The sequence below is a fragment of the Dermacentor albipictus genome, chromosome 8 (assembly GCF_038994185.2).
Source record: "Dermacentor albipictus isolate Rhodes 1998 colony chromosome 8, USDA_Dalb.pri_finalv2, whole genome shotgun sequence".
NCBI classification, from domain to species: Eukaryota; Metazoa; Arthropoda; class Arachnida; order Ixodida; family Ixodidae; genus Dermacentor; species Dermacentor albipictus.
Window position 1 is genome coordinate 75,531,269 of NC_091828.1, and position 19,493 is coordinate 75,550,761.

General features: G+C 45.1%; 1 protein-coding gene and 1 long non-coding RNA gene across 4 annotated transcripts in view; one reads left to right on the plus strand and one right to left on the minus strand.

Moving 5' to 3' along the window:
- wake (wide awake) overlaps window positions 1-19,493 on the plus strand; it is a 505,847-nt gene that overhangs the window by 261,407 nt on the left and 224,947 nt on the right. The gene's annotated exons all lie outside the window — the stretch shown is intronic.
- The window catches only part of LOC135921952 (uncharacterized), a 61,985-nt gene that overhangs the window by 10,301 nt on the left and 32,191 nt on the right, over window positions 1-19,493 (minus strand). Inside the window, exons 2-3 of one of the 2 annotated variants that reach the window (XR_010570684.1) lie at window positions 4,204-4,335; window positions 1,235-1,339 (exon numbers count right to left, since the gene is read on the minus strand). This is a non-coding gene — a long non-coding RNA (uncharacterized lncRNA). Of the gene's footprint in view, window positions 1-1,144; window positions 1,340-4,203; window positions 4,336-19,493 lie in introns of both variants that reach the window. The other variant, XR_011507968.1, reaches the window with a different exon arrangement.

Sequence of the window (19,493 nt, forward strand, 5' to 3'; positions counted from 1 at the left end):
AGTATTTTCTCCAGCCTCATGGATTTAGCGTTGGTGTGATAGCACCTCGGTAACGTTTAATCTCTACTGTTTGCCTATTGTATCAAATTCTGAGACGAGTTGTTCTCATTTAAGATCTTCACTCTCGCGCTTTCTTTCTCTCTCTCTCTCTCTCTCTTATCTCTAGTCCGATGCAACGTGCGATGTCTGCGTTCTCCACCGGCAGAGAAAAGGACCTAACTGTGAAGCTGAACAGTCGCTTTTGAGAAGAGAAAAAAATAGAGAAGCGGGGTAGAGGGGAGGTCGGTTTGGCGTGAGGTTGCAAAGGGTTGCGCCAAGGTTTTTCGTAATCGGCCATGTTTGCCCATTAGCGTTCGTTAACGTCACTTTGTCAGGGCCGCCCACCCAGCGCTGCGACCGTGTTGATTCTTCCCGCTAACGATGCGACCCGCTGTTTCGAGTGCGTGCTCACGGATTACGCGGGCGCAGTGTCGGTTGCCAGCCCGCCCAGCCTGGATTGCGCTCAGGTGTCTTTCACTCGTGCGCACATTGCGTCCTTTCGATACGGTATTTTTTTTTTTTTTGTAGACTGCTCGCACGACGTGGTTCTGTAGCTATCCCATCGGGAGGGCTTCTGGTTTGCCGCCGGTGCGGCGTTAATTAGCGCGCCGGGTGCGTCGCTGAGGAGCGAAATGGAAACCCTGCTCTTGTCTGACGGCATCACGTGGGCGCATCATTTGCTTCGTCGTGTGACACAAGAACGCATATGCCGAGTGGAGTACGGAAATCTACGGGACGCTGCAGTGAAGGCGCTGGCGGCAAGCAAGGGGAAAGGTGGTTGCTTGTCACTTGTCCTGGTATACGCAGTGTTTCTGGCTCTCTTCGTTTTTTATGCGTAGCATACTGCAATCGCTCAGTTCAGCCCTTGGGCGCGGCCGGGCAGCCACCATTGACCTTGAGCGCAATTTAGCTGCATTTTCTTTAATTCTTGGATAATAGCTCAAAGGCGCGGCCTATCTTCCTATTTTTTCTCGCAAAAGAAATGGCAGGTGTTGCTGTCACTGCTCCATTACTTGCATAATAATATTACTATTAATAATAAGTAATAGTAATAAAGTTCAGATGCCGATTTAGTGGTAAATGCTAGAGAAATACTAGCATTTACCTTGCACCATTACCTCGCACCATATTGAGGTCCCGGATCTGTGATTCAAACAGCGTTCACCGCATTACATATTGTTTTTCAGGAGCTCACTCGATACAAGTCCGGCCTCTTCAAGTAGTTAAGTGCGACTGGCGGTGGCCGGAGCATGCCACCGTCAGAACCCAGACAGTCTTCGTCCCATTCTCTTCGGCGTACCTGCACAAACCAAACCGTGACAACATATATATATATATATATATATATATATATATATATATATATATATATATATATATATATATATATATATATATATATATATATATATGTACGTCGATCATAAGAGTGATCATAAGAAAGCAACAAACAATATTGTTTTCATGAAATTGCGCTGCTGTGAACCAAATTATTAGTCATTTTGCAATTTAACTAAATGTATGAAATTTCCGCTTTTATTCCGTTTATTTGAATATTAAGTTCTTACTTTACATTTTTAATAAAATAAATTGTATCCGAATGATTTCTCGGTTCCTAGAATGAAGGTGTGTTCTAATAGCTGCGGTAACACACAGGCTTGATCGTTTACGGTGGTAGGCCACAAAAACATTTTTTCATTCCGCAGCACTGATACAAATAACTTTTTTTCCTGAATAAGCATGTCTTTGTTAACGTGTGTAACTATTTAAAGTGTAGAAGGTTATTCATTTAATTTTGGCAGGTAATTTTTGCCATAAAATGTGCCAAAAGTGCTAGTCGCGCCAGCAGTGATACCTAACTATTGAATTGCTGAATTGTGTAATGCTTTAGCATTTATGTAGCTAAATGTGATACTTATCCAATGAACTAGAATAAATGCAATACGGTAAATATTAAGCATGTAATGGCCGAAAAACTAGGCAAAGTGAAAAAAGTTACCAACTCGGACCAAATTTATTTGTAAAGTGAGCTGTAAACGCAAAAATATTACATGAGTTTCTTTTGTGCGTGTTCATTGAACGCATCTCTATGTGTGAAATGAGTGTGAGAAAGTTATTATCAAAATATTCACTAAAAAAGTTCTCAAAGTTTGCGTAACATGAGGGTGAGCAAAATCTTGTTTTGAGAAAAACGCAAACAAATGCTTCAAACCGCGTGGAAGATATCAAAAACAACACAGAGGCCTAAAATGCGCCAGCTTCACATCTGAACCCCGCATGTGATGCACTAGCGTCTCCTTTTATTCGTGTGGCCGCTCAGCGACAACGTAAAATGAAAATGGTATTTTTTTTTTTATAAAAGAAACAGTACTTATTCTTGGTTTCGCAATACGAGGGTATAGGTTGCAAAACTCGCTGTAACGCCCAAACTAAGGGTTGTAGAAAAATAATTTCTTTTGCGACATGTTGCTCAATGTTGGAATATTCATCAAATGTAAAAAAAATCAATTTTCTGAAAAAAATACTAACTTTTGAATATGGCCTACCACCTTAGGACGGTACGATCTGTTTCCTTGCTTACTGTACGACATGCTGGTATGGATTACGTGTGGGCTACGTCAGCTAGCTTTACCCACAGTTCAACGCAAAAAAAAAAGACTTCCTTCACAGTCGGTGCGAGACAGAGTTTTTCGCCATACCAGCTTCCAAATCGTGACATCCCCCAAAGAACTCAGTTAGATCACGAAGGAAGTTTTTAAGCCTGTTGATGGTCTTAATCGTCCACGTCGATCAACGTTTGTTGAAGCACTGGTGTTATCAACGTAATAGTTGCTCAGGGGACAATGGTAGGCCCGCGTGCCAAGCTAATCCCGCCTCCATGTAGCACCAGCACCATGGCAGCACCAAGAGCGATCACGCAAGCTAAAACTGTCTCTTGACAGAGGCGTGACGTAGGGTAGTGCGAGAACAGTGCCAGGCAGAATCTGTTTCTCCCTGCTTTTGTTCGAGAACTACGCTGCCTTGAAACGGAGAAACGGTAGTTCACTTGTAAAAAAGAAAAGGAAAATAAGAACTGCACTGACATCAAGCAGATAGCGCTAAAAAGCGTATCCATTTCGCGTTTTCAACGACTTGCTCCTTTTTACAGTGAAGCTTTTAGCGTCTAATTGGTCGAAATTTTTCGTGGCGTGCTCACTAAAAACCGGCAGCTGGAAAAGGGTTTGTGTTTGAGTTGCCGTGTGGCGAAATTATGTTTTCTCGTATATTCGAATTGCGGTCCGATGCTATCATGTTTGTAGGTTGTGTGTAAGTCGTACTTTGTGAATGTTGTGACACAGTTTGCTTTGAGAAATTGTATTAGTTCAACGACACACTTGGGCTTGGTGGACTGTCTTGAAGAATGAGGATGTCTGCTACACTTCCGTGCTTATACGGGCACGCCTGGCGTACGTTGTTTGTGGTGGGATTGCTTGTGCAACGTTGTCTAACGCCAGCACCAGCTTCGATGTACATCCAATTTTACAGAGTGGTACAGAGGCGGATTTCTTTTTGTTTGTTCTTTCTTGGATGAAGCCGAGACTAGTTTGGTGTTCTAGAATGACAGGACATTCTACAAATAGGCGTCATGTCTCTTGCGTCATGTCCTTTAGGGCCTCTTCGACGAGCGTGTCTTCTTGCAGCGCTCGAACTGTCTACCCAACCCCACTTGAAGGAAGTTTCAACTCCTTCGGAAAGCAACGAGTGCGGATCTAGTCCCAATATTGGTCGCCACTCTCCGCCGTACACTTGACACCGGCAGCAGCTCGACGTGTTCCGGTGGGTTTTAGTAGCTAGAAACCAACTGCGTCCTTTCTCAGCAAGTTAAACGTTTGTTTTTGTTGGAACTACGAAATTAAAGAGACAAGTAAAAGAGAAGCGAAAAACTGCAGAAAAACAGAACCTTCATGTTATAAGAAGTTAGCAGAGTTCAACGCAGTTGGTTGTTTTTTCACTGTTATTTCAGCTGGCAAAAGCAGGCAACTACTACTAACGCACAGAGCTGTAAGAGGGATCGGCTTGACGTGCATTCAAGGAAGTCGCCATGAGCACAACGTTGTGAAGCGAAGCGAAGGCTAAAGCCATTCCATCCACACGCCACTGCCTCTTTTGTTAAGTAGTGCCAACCTATAATGTGCACTGCTGTTTCCTCATTGTCACTCAAACCGGTTTCCGCTTCGGGTGTTTCCGCTTCCGGTGTTTCCGCTTCCGATGTTTCCGTTTCCGCGTCCATGTTCCACGAATTCTGCCGTTGCAGTCCTGAAAAGGATGAACCGACTAGCTCAGTTAAAAACTCTTTTGACATTTATTTCGAGCACTTTGAGACTTTCTACTTGTTACCCGCATCTGTTAGATGCACGACGATTGGGTCATCGCCTTACCGTTTTCTCCTGCTGAGCCCGCTTGCACCAAGCGGGCGTTGCACCAAGGAGACAGGTTCGTTGATGACGTGCGGTTATTATTCGGTATGTTGTAGCCTTGCTACGGACACACAATAAGAATTATGAAGATAATCAGAGCTAAATTGTGGAGACAGAACCGCCTTCTCATTGACTTCCTCAAGGTGAAATCTTTGGATTATTTTCGGAACTCGGTTCAAAATTTGCGCTACCCTCGAAACTAGGCGCAGCACGAAAGCTCGCCGGTATAAGGCGCGTAGCAACAAAAGGCAAATGCTTTGCCGGAAGCAAACAACCTACCAGAAGTAAAAGCCTTGTTGCCTCTAGAAGCACTGTTGTGTCCACAATCCGGGACGAAACTGCGGCAGGCACTACATGAATAACCGCTACAAAAATGTCTCCATATTGCGCTGACTTTCGTAAACTGCTTGTGCAATACAACTTCCCAATACTTTGCATTCAAGAGGCGGGAATCACTGACGACTTTCGCCTCTCGAATTATGTGATATATAAGACTTCTCGTCAAGGCGCTGTTAGCAGTGTGCTCCTGTGCGTCAGAAAGGACCTACCATCTTATCAAATTCAGTCCAGTGATTCAGACTTCCCAGAATTCATCGCATGTAAAGTATCCTTTGGCAAGCTCTGTATAACAGTGATTAATCTATATCTACAACCTTCAAACCGGATTTCAGCAGAAGCGCTAGTGGATATATTCAAAATAGCTCATTCTAATGTATTTATATGTGGCGACTTCAACGCACACAACATCATCTGGGGCAGTGATCACTGTGATGCACGGGGTAACGTTATAGAGTGCGCCATAGAGAAATGCAACTTGACTGTTTTAAACGATGGGTCGCCAACGTTCCTTCGTGGATATAATTACTCAAGCTGCATAGATGTTACCCTGTGTTCACATGATCTAGTGAATGGTGTGGGATGGACAACAGATATGGAAACGCGCGGAAGTGATCATTTTCCCATTCTTGTTAACCACCCTAGCATGCACTATGATATCAGACGTTACAGCAGACTAACCAACTGGCAAGCTTTTCGGTACCGCCTAACGGATCAAATTAACCAACATGCAACAGTGGAAAAATTTACAGAATTTTTGCAGGATACTATGAACATATGCACAAAGAAGGTCCCAATACCAAAAGACTATGCTGCAGTTGACGAAGAATATGAACGCCTAAGAGCCATCCGACGCCGATCCGAAAGAGCTTACCGACGGAGCGGAAGTTTAGAAGCATACAGAAACGCTCAGAAAATACACAATGTAATGCGCAGACGAATGGAAAGCTTAGGCAAACGGCGTTGGCGCGATTTCTGCGGCACGCTGTCTCCTCACACGGCTGTCCCACGAATTTTTCTAGTAATTCGTTCTTTAAGCGGACCTGTAACACAAAGCTCTCGCTCTCGCTGTAGCCCGGGACACGTGTGAAATAATAGTTGCAGATGAATTTTGTGAGCTGACTTCCAGATCTGCCTTTTCATCACAATGTGCAGAATTTGATATTTCAGTAGAGTTGGCTAAGCGAAAAATTACTGCTTGCTACTGGGCCCAACATCCTCAATTAGATCACACTTTCACATTAAACGAGCTCCAATGTGCAATTGCATCATGTCGCCAAAAGTCCGCTGCTGGGCCGGACGGCATTACGTACAATATGCTAAGAAACCTCGGACCGACAGGTACAAATGCGCTCTTAGACATCTATAATAACTTATGGATAGAGGAAACTGTACCTGACTCTTGCAAAGTCGCTCGAATCATACCAATTTTAAAACCTGGTAAGACGCCCTTGTGCCTTGAATCCTACCGTGCCGTTAGTTTGACAAGTTGTTTATGCAAAGTAATGGAGAAAATGATTGACGCGCGACTTCAATGGTGGTGTAATGAAACGAAGGTGTTGTCCAACTACTTAGTAGGTTTTAGAAAACATAGATGCACAATGGATGCAATATTAGATATAGTAACCTGCGTGGAGCACGAGCGTGCACGTGGAAACATGACGATAGCAGTATTCCTAGACATCAAGAGGGCATTTGACACCGTTAGTCACGTTCATGTTCTGCTAAGCATGTTGGAACTTGGTCTGTCTGGCAGGTCCTTGCGATGGATTTCTGAATTTTTATCAGGTCGCAAAATATTTGTTCAGACGGGTGAAGGAAAGAGTGCTGAACATATTGTCAAACAGGGAGTACCACAGGGAAGCGTACTCAGCCCCTTCCTTTTTAACTGCGTCATGGCTGATTTAACGCGAAGACTGCCATCACAGTTAAAGTTTTCACTGTATGCAGATGATGTGTGTATTTGGACATCTGGGTCTAAAGCTCAACTACTCCAGATGGCATTGCAAGATGGCATAAATATCATCAACCAATTTTTGAGAGAAAGAGGAATGGTACTATCACATGCAAAGACTGCTGTATTGCCCTTCACTCGGAGGGTGTTAAAAAATTTCACTCTTAATCTGGAAGGACACCCTCTAATGATTGTCACACAGCATCGATTTCTTGGCATAATACTTGATAGGCAGCTATCCTGGGCACCCCACTTAAAAAAACTCGAAAACGAGGTCAATTCCATAGTGACTGTACTTCGCAGACTTGCAGGCACATCATGGGGCAGATCAGTATCGTCCATGCTGACTGTTTACAATGCATTAATACGACAAAAAATTGCATATTCCGCGCCCATCTTACACGGACTTTCCCACACGTCAGAAGAGAGACTTCAAAGACTTTTAGCTAGAGGACTACGCCTATGTCTAGGAGTTCCACGAGCGACTTCGAGTTCTCTTGTAATAGCTGAGGCTCGCCAATCACCATTTGCAGTTATGCGAACTACAGAAACATGCCGGCATTATTTCCGCCTTCAAACCCAGCATAAAAACCACCCATTGGCTCTAGACATAATGAAACGAGATAGAAGTTATGTTCATATAGAAATTCAAAAAAATCTTCACATATTGCCAGAAAATGAATTTTGGAACTCAGACATCGAATATCCTCCATGGCTGCTTACAGTTCCAAAAATTGAATTGTCAGTAGAAGGCATATTCAGCAAAAGAGACATGTTCATTCAAGCTGCTCAACAACTAGCACTATACCAGATATATATGCGGTATTCAGGATACACACACGTCTATACAGACGGCTCCAGTACAGCAACCTCTTCAACTTCATCATTCATTATACTGCACCTCAACAAACAAGAATCATTTAGGTTATCTCGTGCGACTTCGTCCACAACGGCTGAACTGTTCGCAATCCTATGTGCGGTAAAATTTATATTGTCAGCAACAGAAGCGCAAAAATGGGTAATTTTCAGCGATTCACAGGCGGCTCTAACATCACTCTGCAGCACAAAGGGGAAAACATTCAGCGACAGTATAATATATGAAACACTTAAATACCTCACAAAGGCAAGCGAAGCAAAACATGCAATAGCATTCCAGTGGATACCAGGGCATTGCAACATTCCTGGCAACACAGCAGCCGATGAAGCAGCACGACAAGCACACCTGAAAGATGATACGGCTCCGCTCCCAATATCAAAGAATGAATTACGCTGCTTTATAAGGACAACGTCTTTCAACATGTCTAGAAACACTTGGTTTGACCAGAATTCTAAGAGCTCTGACTTATATCATATTGATCCATTTATTGAATTCAAATTTTCATTGTCATTAGATAGAACTATGGAAACGCTTATTCATCGATTAAGGCTAGGCACTGCCTACACAAAGCATTTCTTACACAGAATTGGCCGAGCGGAAACCCCCGAATGTGATTGCGGATTTGTAGATGAAGATATATATCACCTCCTTCTAGATTGCCCACATCACGACACACCAAGATGCCGACTTAAATCAGCGCTAAGTAAATTAGACCGCAGACCTTTCAGTTTAAGGAAACTTTTGGGCCCTTGGCCAACAACGGCCTTGCAGAAGAGTGCTTTAAAAGCACTAAAGAGTTTTCTTGAAGACAGCGGCATTGCTGGAAGTTATTAGTGCTTTCATTGTTCTGTTCATTTCAATGTGACTCTATATATCCATCTGTTTGGGAATTATGTTATGTTGACTGCTTTGTTGTGACTGTATGTGCTAATATATTTACACGATGTATATACCACCCGCTGATTAGACAATGTGTTATTAGGCAACAGTATTGTTTGTACTTTTGAGACTTTCGACTACATAAGTGTGGAGACATTTGCCATGTATATTGTATGTACCCGCTCTACCGCTGACTAGAAAATGTGTTATTAGGCGACAGTAGCGTTTCTACTTTTGAGACTTTCGACTACATAGGTGTGGAGACATTTGCCATAGTCTTCCTGTGGAAACGTTGCTTTATAAGTCCTGGTGCTTGTGCGAAATGACTATTTGATATGTAACCGTGAACCCTGAATGATGTATGACGGAACCACCCAAGAGATAAGGAGTAGCCGGCGCCTTAAATTGCGCGCCAACATCTCCTTATATCATATCAATAAAAAAAAAAGAGAGAACACCTGCCGAGTTTTGGCTGAAGGAGTTGACACACTGGTCTCGTTCAAAAGACCGCGAACGCCATGAGCACAGTTTTGTTAAGACTGTAAAGGAATTGAAGATGAAAAACCTAAGATTGTGCCTTTCCGACAAAGAAGGGGGATTTGTAGTACTCGATGCGAGCAGCTGCAATACGAGAGCGTTTCAAGGCATCAACAAGACCTTCCGCAAGGTAGAGAAAGAAGACCTAGAGGAAGCGAAAAGCAAGGTCAAGTCACTTCTAGACGAAAGTAAGCAATGGTAACCAGCTGTGCAGCAAGGTTAAAGCAGAAAAAACCAGCACCGTGTTCTTCAGCGCAAAAGCGCACAAAAGTGGCACCCCCTTCTGCGCCATTTTGTCGGAAGCAGCTAGACACGTGGCAGTCGCTGCTTTCAGCACACCTTTTCAAGCATCATTCCCAAGTAAGGGCAGAAGATCTGTTCAGAACTAGGAGCGCTGAACAACTAACGTCCGAGTTTTAAAAAGTACGAAATTGCTCTTCTGAACAGGTTCTCGATTTACATCGAAGAAATGTATTATTCAATACCGTAGGCTGATATGATGACAGTACTGAGAGAGACCATCAAGGAAAAAGGAGCCATTCCACTTCAAAACTCAGTTGGGATGTCTGTGGATGCTTTCTTGGAGCTGTTGGGCACCTGTCTCGGTGTTGCAATGGCCTTGCATGATGGAACCTTGTTCGTCCAGAAAAGAGGGTTCTGCATCGAGTGAAAGCTAGCGCCAATCCTGAGGGACTTGTACTTGGCAGCACGAAAAGAAAGGGGGTTAACCGAGGGGCCCGATTTTTATTAATCGTATCATGAGAAGCCAACAAACAAAGACACCAAGGACAACATCGGGGAGATTATTTGCACTTACTAATTGATTTAAAGAAATAATAAATTAATGGCGATGAAAGTGGATGAAAAAACAACTTGCCGTAGGTGGGGAGCGATCCCACCGCTTTGCATTACGCGTGCGATGCTGTTGCGAGAGCATCGCACGCGTAAGCCATCACGTCAAACAATTACAAGACTGTAAAACGGGCAATAGCGAGTCCGGCGTTTATTTCAGCACTGAATAAATCGTGCCAGCATCAAACGGAACAAGGAGAAGGCAGGAGGGAAAGAGATTAGTAGAAAGCTGGGAGGTTAACCAGAATAACGTCCGGTTGGCTACCCTACACCGGGCGAATGGGGAAGGGGGAAACAAAGATAACAGGGGGAGAGAGAGAGGAGGGAAGGAAAGAAGGAAATTGTGGTGAGTTCGCTGACGTGTGTGGTCTTACAGAAATTGCATTAATAGTCACAGGTGGTCACACAAGCCCGTCGTCCTTAAGAAGCACAAAAGCGCCTTCACCGCTTTATGGGCCGATGGGCGATGGGGGCGGTGTTCCAGCAGCACCTGCACAGAAAGCGGCCGATTGTCCAGTTTTTGGAAAGCTTTGGCAAGTTCGTGTCTCTCTGGCGTGTATTGTGGACAGTGGCACAGCAGGTGGTCGATGTTTTCTTCGGTGCCACAGACCTCGCATGCTGCACTGTTTTCAGTGGTAGTTAAGTAGGCTGAAAAATGCAAGGTACCCCGTGTCGATGCTATGCAGCATAGCCGAAAGACTTAACGAAGATAAAAGGGCATCAAGAAAGCAATACCGGATCCGAAGTAGCGGAAGCAGAAAAAAAAAATTATGCAAACATTCCTTACGTGCATGGCATGATCCACAATCTCATCAAGATCGGTAAGAGGCACGGCGTCCGTGCACCGTGCTCAGCGCCAAACAACGGAAAAAGGATGTGTGCAAGGGTCAACCAGCAAAAGAAGAAACCACAATGCTAGATCGCGCACCAGACAAGATACTGCGATTGCGTCAAAGATGTAGCGTACGCCATGTCCTGTGGAAAACGATACATAGGGCAAACAGGAAGGCTCCTAAATGACCGGACAAGAGAGCACGCATAATCACTATCAGGGGGACCCCTGACAGCAATGTAGCCTTGCACTGCAAACACCTGCAAAATGAACAATAAAGGAAAAGAGAACCAAATTCGTACATGCACCCCCAAATTTCATGATGTGCAAGTCCTGAAAAAGAATGACGATAGGCTAACTCAGGACATTGTTGAAGCATGGGAGATTACTCAAAGAGGGGTGCAATGTGTAAGCACACCGTCAGTGGCCTTGACAAGAAAAGAAGTCACTTTTTTGCGAGAAGCCCCAGGGAGATAAAAGGGACGGGATATGACAACGAAATAAAAAGTGGGGAATTTTCAATAAAGAAGTCACGTTACAGTGCAGCTACGTCCCCGTCTGTTCATTCCTTTCTGTGTCCGTGTCCTGCAGTTTGTGCTGGTACAATCCTCGAAGAATGAACCAACTAGCTCCGTTAAGCACCCTTTCGTCCTTCTCAAAATTTCAGGAAAAGCTCGTTCTACTCCAGAACAGTTTTCATGATACCGTTCTGTGAAGTGCGCTATCCCTACAGCCTGCGGGAATTGCTGCAAATTCTATTCGTACATGCGTCTCAGTTTTCTTGCGCGTTCTTTTTTATTTGTTAATGAACCTGTTCTCTTTGGTTTTCGCCACCAGTTTGATAAGATCAAGCACGGAAGCCAGCAAATCTCAGAGTATAGCGCACGTGGAATGTTTAATGATGCAAAGAAAGTGCACAAAAGATTTTTTTTAAAAAAAGCGAGAAAGCAACTAAACTGAGATGGCAGTTTCGTTGGGTATTGAGCCGGTAACGAGCGCCTTTGTCATGGCTGTCACCGCTTCTAGCACGTCCGTGCGCCTTAGGCGACAATAACGCCAAATGAACCCGACGGAATACGTAGTAATTGCTTCTTTTGCTTCGACGCTTCATTGATGTGAAAATAGCCATGAAAAATAAATAAAAGAAAACATCGCTGATGTAAGCACTCAGTCTATGTATAACAAGTATATGCTGTTCTGTGTCTCGCGTTTTTTTTTTTATTCCAATGCAGTAGCAGGGGAAGGTATAGGCTGCCAGAGCCGGTTATCCCATAGTTCCAAATTTCTTACGCAACAAAAGTAAAAGTCGACAGACAGAAGGCAGACGACAAAAACATGATACACACATGAACAGACGCGCACAAAGGTCTCATTTACGGACACCAGCACTGAAAGCATAGTCCTCTAACTATAAGACGATCGCTCATTGCATAGTAGTGAAGGGCTCCACGCAAGTCCCTTTATATGCATATAACAGCAACACCGCGAGCTCAGTTCGTTAAAATAGAACTACTATGTAGAAGAAACAAATTCACCTCGTACGCTTGCCTCCTGTATACATAAGACAGGAAAGTTATGTTGAGCTAGTAGTTTGCGAAAATCAGCTGACTTATTTCGAAGGCTATTAGCATTCCAATGAAATATGAAAACATTGTTGTAACAATTATTTATTGTAGCCGCTGCCACCATAAGGGCGCCAACCTCTCCTAATATTCATTTCAATAAAGAAAGAGAAGACACAAAAATAATTTTACTTGTAAGACTTATATGCAGTCGGTCAGATCAGCATGCACTAAAAAAAATCGCCAGGGGCACTTAGAGCACACTTCTGCTTTATAGGGGAGGACCACAGTCCAAGCACTTCGCTCACTCTGAGTGTACGTCTGTCGATGGTGTTCAAACGATCAAGCAGTCGAACCCAGTGTTCATCATATTCAGCACATTCTGCGATAATATGTTGCACTGAGGCGTAGGAGTTATCAAAGTAACCACGATGTGAGATCGTTCATCTTTTGATGCGACAGAACAAGTGGGGTGTGTAGGCTACATTTAAGCGTAAACGATGGAGAAGCGTGTCGAAAGTGCGGTCAATCTTTTGGCTCGATGAAAACCACAAGAATAGGTGAACTCTGTAGAGGAGAGAAGACTTTGCGTGTTAGTCGAACCTGTCTTTGCAAAGTTTGCGCTGCAGCGGGCAAAGAACATTGTTGGCGTCCCATACAGAAAGGGGCTCGGGTGTCAGGGTACCTAACGTGCATGGTGCAGCAGCTAATCTATCTGCCACCTTGTTTCCTAAAATTCCAACGCGGTTCGGTATACCCGCTGAAAACCGGCCTTATGACCAGGGAGAGAAGCGATGGTCACTGTTTTAATAATTTCCTACATCACTGAGTCGTCTACATGGGAGCTCATTTAGAGTCGGAATACACCATCTAATGCCGACTGCTTTCGCTTTCGGCTATAAATCTTGCAGCTTGTGTAGCTGCAGAAGCTGCAGCTACACAGCCATTACTGCCACAGCTACAGGTGTTAAAGCTGTAAGAACAAAAAAAAAAGGTGTCGGGAGGGTGAGATCGCGAACAGAAGTGTTGACGAGCGCGAGAGCGGCACCGAAATGAGAACTCGTCTCTTGCGGCGCTGGGGGTGTTCCCGCGATTTACCGGCGTAATTTCCCCAGGGAAGCGGTACAGATGCGGCTAATCCGAGCAGTATTTAGGCAACTTAACAGCGCCGCAGCGAATCTCCGAGAAAAAGCATAGCGCAGGAGTCTGCTTCGTTTCCTGCACGCGCTGCCCTTTTTATACATTTCAGTTTCTCGCTGTTTCGATATCGGTCTTACACCGCAATTTCTTGGCGGTCCGTGGCACCGTAATCTGTACGCGTCAGCTCAGATGCCTCGAACCCAGCGGAATTCACGTTGTACCCCCGCAGAACGGCGTAGCAGCGGCAAAGCGTGGGCGGCTTGTTAGCGTGCTGGCTGCCGTAATACACGGAGACGGAACTATGCGGCGATTAGATTACGAGGCGGCGGAATCGGCCGATTTCATTCCCCGCCTGCGGCTTTCATAAGGGCCCCGCGTCTGGTCTCAGATTTCACGTATAACCCGCAGCTCCCATTATGTAAATGCAATTAGGCTCTCCGAAACTCGCCCGACGTTGTAAATTTATAATACACACAATAAAACTCCCTAGTGCACGTTCGTTTATGGGGTAATTTACCGTTTTCATTTCCTTTTCAGTTCCCAAAGCTCATGGGGACCGATAGGTTACACTGTAAACATAATTTCCTATGACATGCTTGTGGTGATGCTATACATTGGGAAGTAGGATCTCTAGGGTGTAGGGGGGGGGACGCAGTTTCGCCTGAAAGGCGGAACATCGATTGCGAAAGCAAATTAGTCAGGCAACTAATAAGGATGGTAGTGTTATCGGCCGTATAAACTTGGAAACGCTTGCTTACTAACTAAATTGACAATCATGGTGTCAGCGCGCACAGGCAAATATGTCAACATCACAGTCGATGAGCGCCGCCAAACACTGTCAAAACGCCGGCGGCAGGAAGCGCGGCAGCAGCGGCGAGCGAAGTGACCTTCGTGCTGTCGATCGCTTCAACGCGAACTGAGCGGCGAGAACACAGCGCGTACAAAGGTATGAGCCGGCTGCAGATCGCCTTCAAGATAAGCGGCGCGCGACCGCAGGCGGCCACGCGATGTACGCAGTTAGTGCCGGAGAACAACGTCGCCCACTCTCCCTCCCTCCCATCTCCCGCGGCTTCTCGCGCGACGAAAGACAGCGCGCTTACTCTCAGCTTTCCACCCTTGCGCGCGCCAGATTGAGCTGCGATCGTCGGCTCCCCTCGCACGCTTTCGCTCGCACATGCAGCATACAGCACGCGGCAACGGTGTTGTCGTCCTTGGACTTTGTCGGGAAAATCGTGGCGACAGCCACGCCGACGCGGACGGCAAAAATGCGCCTGGAGTGCCCATATATTTGCGGTAGCAATTATATGGGCACTCAAAAGAAAAGAACATACGCAAGTTATATCGTAAGAAGAGAGATGCTACCGAGGTAATAGAAAGGTCCGCTTTAGCCATCGGCAACTTGTAGCGCTTCAATCGAAGACAAACTGACGTAACTATAACGCAAGGAATTGCGTAAACAAGCAACGAAATAGCTGTTCACTTGAGTTTCAAACTGTTACAGGGGGGATGCTGTTGTGAATGTGGAGTGAGCTTTAGCGAGAATCCTGGCGAGTATGTTTGTGCTGAAAATTTATGAGAAGAGTTCGATGCAAAGCGTACTTCTTCGGCGTGTACCACACGGGGCTGGTACGTCGAAACGCCCAACCCTCTACCTAATGATGCGTTCGCATTAGGAGTGTCAACGTCAACAATTATGCAGGAACTCCACTGGAGTTGTCTAAGTATTCGGGAGCATACCCCCAAGAACTTGAAACTTGCTGGGGTTGGCACACCGGCAAGTTTCAAGTTGGCCCACCTCCAACTTTGACGTTTTCCCACCCCCAAATGTGAAGTAAGCCTACCCCCAAATTTCACTTGGGCCACCCCTAAATGTGAAGTTGGCCCACCTCCAAATTTCACTTGTCCCACCCCTACTACTAGCTTCCCAATGCATTTTCTATAGAGCCCTGTGCATCCCTGTTGTTATGCATAAACCTGATCATATGTGTAATCTCACTGTTCAATTTTAGTTTTTGATTTCAATTTCTCTTTTTCACTTATAAAGCTAACAATCATATCTTACCAAGTTAAGCGCAGAAGGGGGTTCGGAAAAAGGACTGCAATTCTCACAGTCCATTTCTAAAGGTATCATACCCCACGACTGGAAAGTGTGGAAGGTCGTCCCCATTGCACAAGTCGGGTAAAAAAGATTCACCACTTAACTACCGCCCCATATCACTTACCAGCATAACCTGTAAGCTCATGGAACACGTCATTTACTCTTGAACAATGCAGTTTCTGGACTCAAATAATTTATTTCATTCATCACAGCATGGATTTCGTAAAGGCTACTCTTGTGAAACTCAACTAGCCGATTGCGTTCATGACCTGCATGCCAACCTTGACGCTAACCTCCAAACTGGCGCAACCTTCCTCGACTTTGCTAATGCATTTGACAAGGTACCCCATAACTGCCTATTTCTGAAACTTTCCAGCCTAAACTTGCATTGTGACATACTAGCATGGATAACAGAATTCTTGACTCACCGCTCCTAATCAGTCGTCATTAATAAACAAATGTCTAATTTATTACCAGTTTCCTCAGGTGTGCCCCAAGGATGCGTCCTAGGGCCTGTTTTGTTTTTAATTTATATCAACGACTTACCTCAGAAATTAGATTGCCATATTCGGACGTTTGCCGATGATTGCGTTATTTACAAAGCAGTTACTGACACCTTTGACCAGCAATCCCTACAAGATAACCTAAATCTGGTAAAAAACTGGTGCAACGACTGGCTAATGACACTTAATATAAGGAAATGTAAATATATATATTTCGACCATCACAGTAATCCTCTCCTGTTTCCCTACACTATCTCTAACGTTCCTATCGACCCTGTCCAATCATATAAATATCTCGGTGTTCATCTCAGTCATGATCTTACGTGGAATAGCCATATCGTGAATATTATTTCATCTGCTAACAAAACGCCTGGCTTCTTAAAGCGTCATCTCCACTCTGCCCCCCAGCATGTTAAGCTACTCGCGTACAAATCACTAGTTCGATCAAAATTAGAATACGCATCACCCATCTGGTCTCCGAAACAAGTATACCTTGCTGATTCATTTGAATCAGTTCAAAACAGGGCAGCTAGATTCATTCACTCCTCGTACTCTTTCGATATCAGCATGTCATCTCTGAAATCGCAGTCCAACCTACCTACTCTTGCACTTCGTTGCCGCATTGCTAGTTTATGCTTATTTCATAAATTCTTTTATTCCGAGCTATCACAGGAACCCTACATCTGCCCACCCCCACCACGCTTCTCTCTTCGCACCGGACATCAGCAGCAAGTATCTCGACCACAAGCACGCACAAAAACTTTTTCTTCGTCATTCTTTCCCCGGGCTGCTAGCGACTCTAACGGCCTTCCCCAGGAACTTGCTGCCATCACATGCACATCTATGTTCCTTAACCAAATTACGAGTGCGCTTGCATCACAATAATAATTTTTGTTTGTATAACTCGTTCAAAATTTTTGCTGTATTCTGTTGTTAACCTGTATGTGTCCCACCCCTTATGTAATAGCCTCACATGAGGGTCTTTAAGGAAATAAAGTGAAGAGACAAGACAGGAAAGACGCTCATTTGCAACTTAGTTTATCCAGAGAAAAGAGACCATCAGGAGAGCTTATCTGACCAGCCTCGAGGATTTCTCTTTCAGCCATGATCTTCCTACAATCATGTACATTGGTATTCTTATAACGTATAAATGTCTCAACATCGCAAATCACGCATTTTTGTGCGCATACAAGACTTTACACTTTTCGAGTGACCAACAGATTTTGCTGTGGCATTAGCAAAAGAATGCTCACGCATTAAAAATGTGTGTTTGCGAGGTGCTGGAAGCCGGTCACGTAGCAGAACGCGAGAAATCCACTGCTGATGTCGCCTACGTATTACATGAAGAACATCACATTTCGAGAGTAATCCCTGCAGAGAGCGCATGATTATGCACTACTCTAGGCCCTTTTCGTGAAGCAGCTTGCTCTACAGGAACGAGGTGGCGCTTTCGGCGGCACGCCGTACGTTACCTCAGTGAAAGCGCGCGAATGCGAAACCATTATGGCTTCTGCCCTGCTACTCTGTGATCAGTTGTCGGATATGCAACTGGGCGTTTCTAACGCACTGTGCTCCATTCATGCTGCAAAGTGTGGAATGGTAGAGTGAAGACATGTGCTGTAGTTTGCAGTAAAAGCAGTCACTATCATACTAAGGAAAGGGATGAGTCTGTGTCACCAAGTTCGCGGACCGCTACTACATGACGATTGCCTGTATCGCGCGCCCTTGGCAATGCACGGCTTTCCTCGAGGATAAAACCATTCACTCGTCCGCCAGCGTTGTATTGACAACCTTCCAATAAAGAGTTTCAACCCAGGTTCGCCGGCAGGAGTGAGCACCACTCGTTACACATTAACAAAAGGAATAGCATGCTTCCTAGCATAGTAAGTTTCTCGCACACACATCCACACGAATTGGCGCACAAACTTATGCCCCCTCTATCACCAACGTACCAAGAATAAGTGAACGGGCGCATGCTTGACTCAATGCGCCGAAACATGGGTGACGGTGACTACACCGACAGCACTCGAATGTTCGAAGCTGAAGGTCTTGTGACGGCCCACAGAGTAAGCGAGTGACTAACGATAATACGTCTCTGGTACAAGCTATTACAAAGTACAAAATGTCTACGTTCCAAGCCTTGTGCGCAGCAAGAACAACTTTTTCACAAACTTAGCACACCCGCGAGCGACTGGGCAGCGACTAAACAATCAGACAGTGACCGCATTGAGAAGTTTTACTGAGTCAGAGACACGACAGCTAAGCTGCTGCTTCAAAGTGGTAACCGAAGAGCAAAACATATTGATCGTGATTTAATTCATCAACTGAAAGTCTGGAAAGCTTGGAATACATTTCCAGCCCCACTTCTAGTACGAGCACAGTGTACGCTGCTGATGCCGTTTGGACAAGGTGTGGTGAACTTCTACAGCGATTTCAATCTCCTCTGAAGCCGTGGCCAAAGCTTTGGGTTGTCCATTCAGTCACCGTCTACGATATCCGCTGGAACAGGGCTCTGCTGAGCCGCACTGGTCGTCATGAACATTCAGTGTAAACACAGAGGCAACGGAGTCCATTGAGGCAAACTATGGATGCGTCACCACGTAATCGAACATGGCGGTGCCCACGGCATCGCCGAGAAAAGGGTCTATAAATTTGACGCAAAGTTCTCACTTCGGCTGGACACAAATCGGACTACTTAACAGCACTCGTAAGATGTGCTAGGCTGGTTCGCGTCAAGCACGTAATGATAACTCTCTTTTCTATTTGTGCTCGCCTCTCACTTCAAAATTTCATGTCATCTCGGCCACGGCGGCCGCATTTCAATGGAGACGAAATGCGAAAACACCCGTGTACTTAGATTTAGGTGCACGTTAAAGAACCCCAGGTGGTCGAAATTTCCGGAGTCCTCCACTACGGCGTGCCTCATAATCAGAAAGGGGTTTTGGCACGTAAAGCCACATAATTTAATTTTAATTTTAAAATTTCATGTCCAAAGCGTTAGCGTACTTATGCGATATATAAAGTGTACTGTCACGCTTGTTATCGCCTGGGCAATTCGCTTGTTGGGTTTCATTGCTTGACAATGCAGTATCCATTTTGGATAGGAAACAAGCGTAATATGCAGCGCTCTGCTTGTGGGCAACCGCCATCACTTAGGATCACTGAAGCTGCAAAATGTCACCTCCCTCGCGATGACGCTGTTGTATAATTTAACTGCTGAACCGCTGGCGATAAGCGCACGACGCTACCGTTATTCAGTCGCATCCTTCCATTCTTTCTCGTATCGTCTAGCGCGTTAGTTCTAGCCGGCCGCATCTTGACGGCCACTAGCCCATTGGCTCGCGAGATCCTTCGAATCCTCTTACGCGGCCTGAAATACAGCTTCAGTTCCTTTTTTTTTTTTCTTCTTCTACTTGCGCTTTCGCCT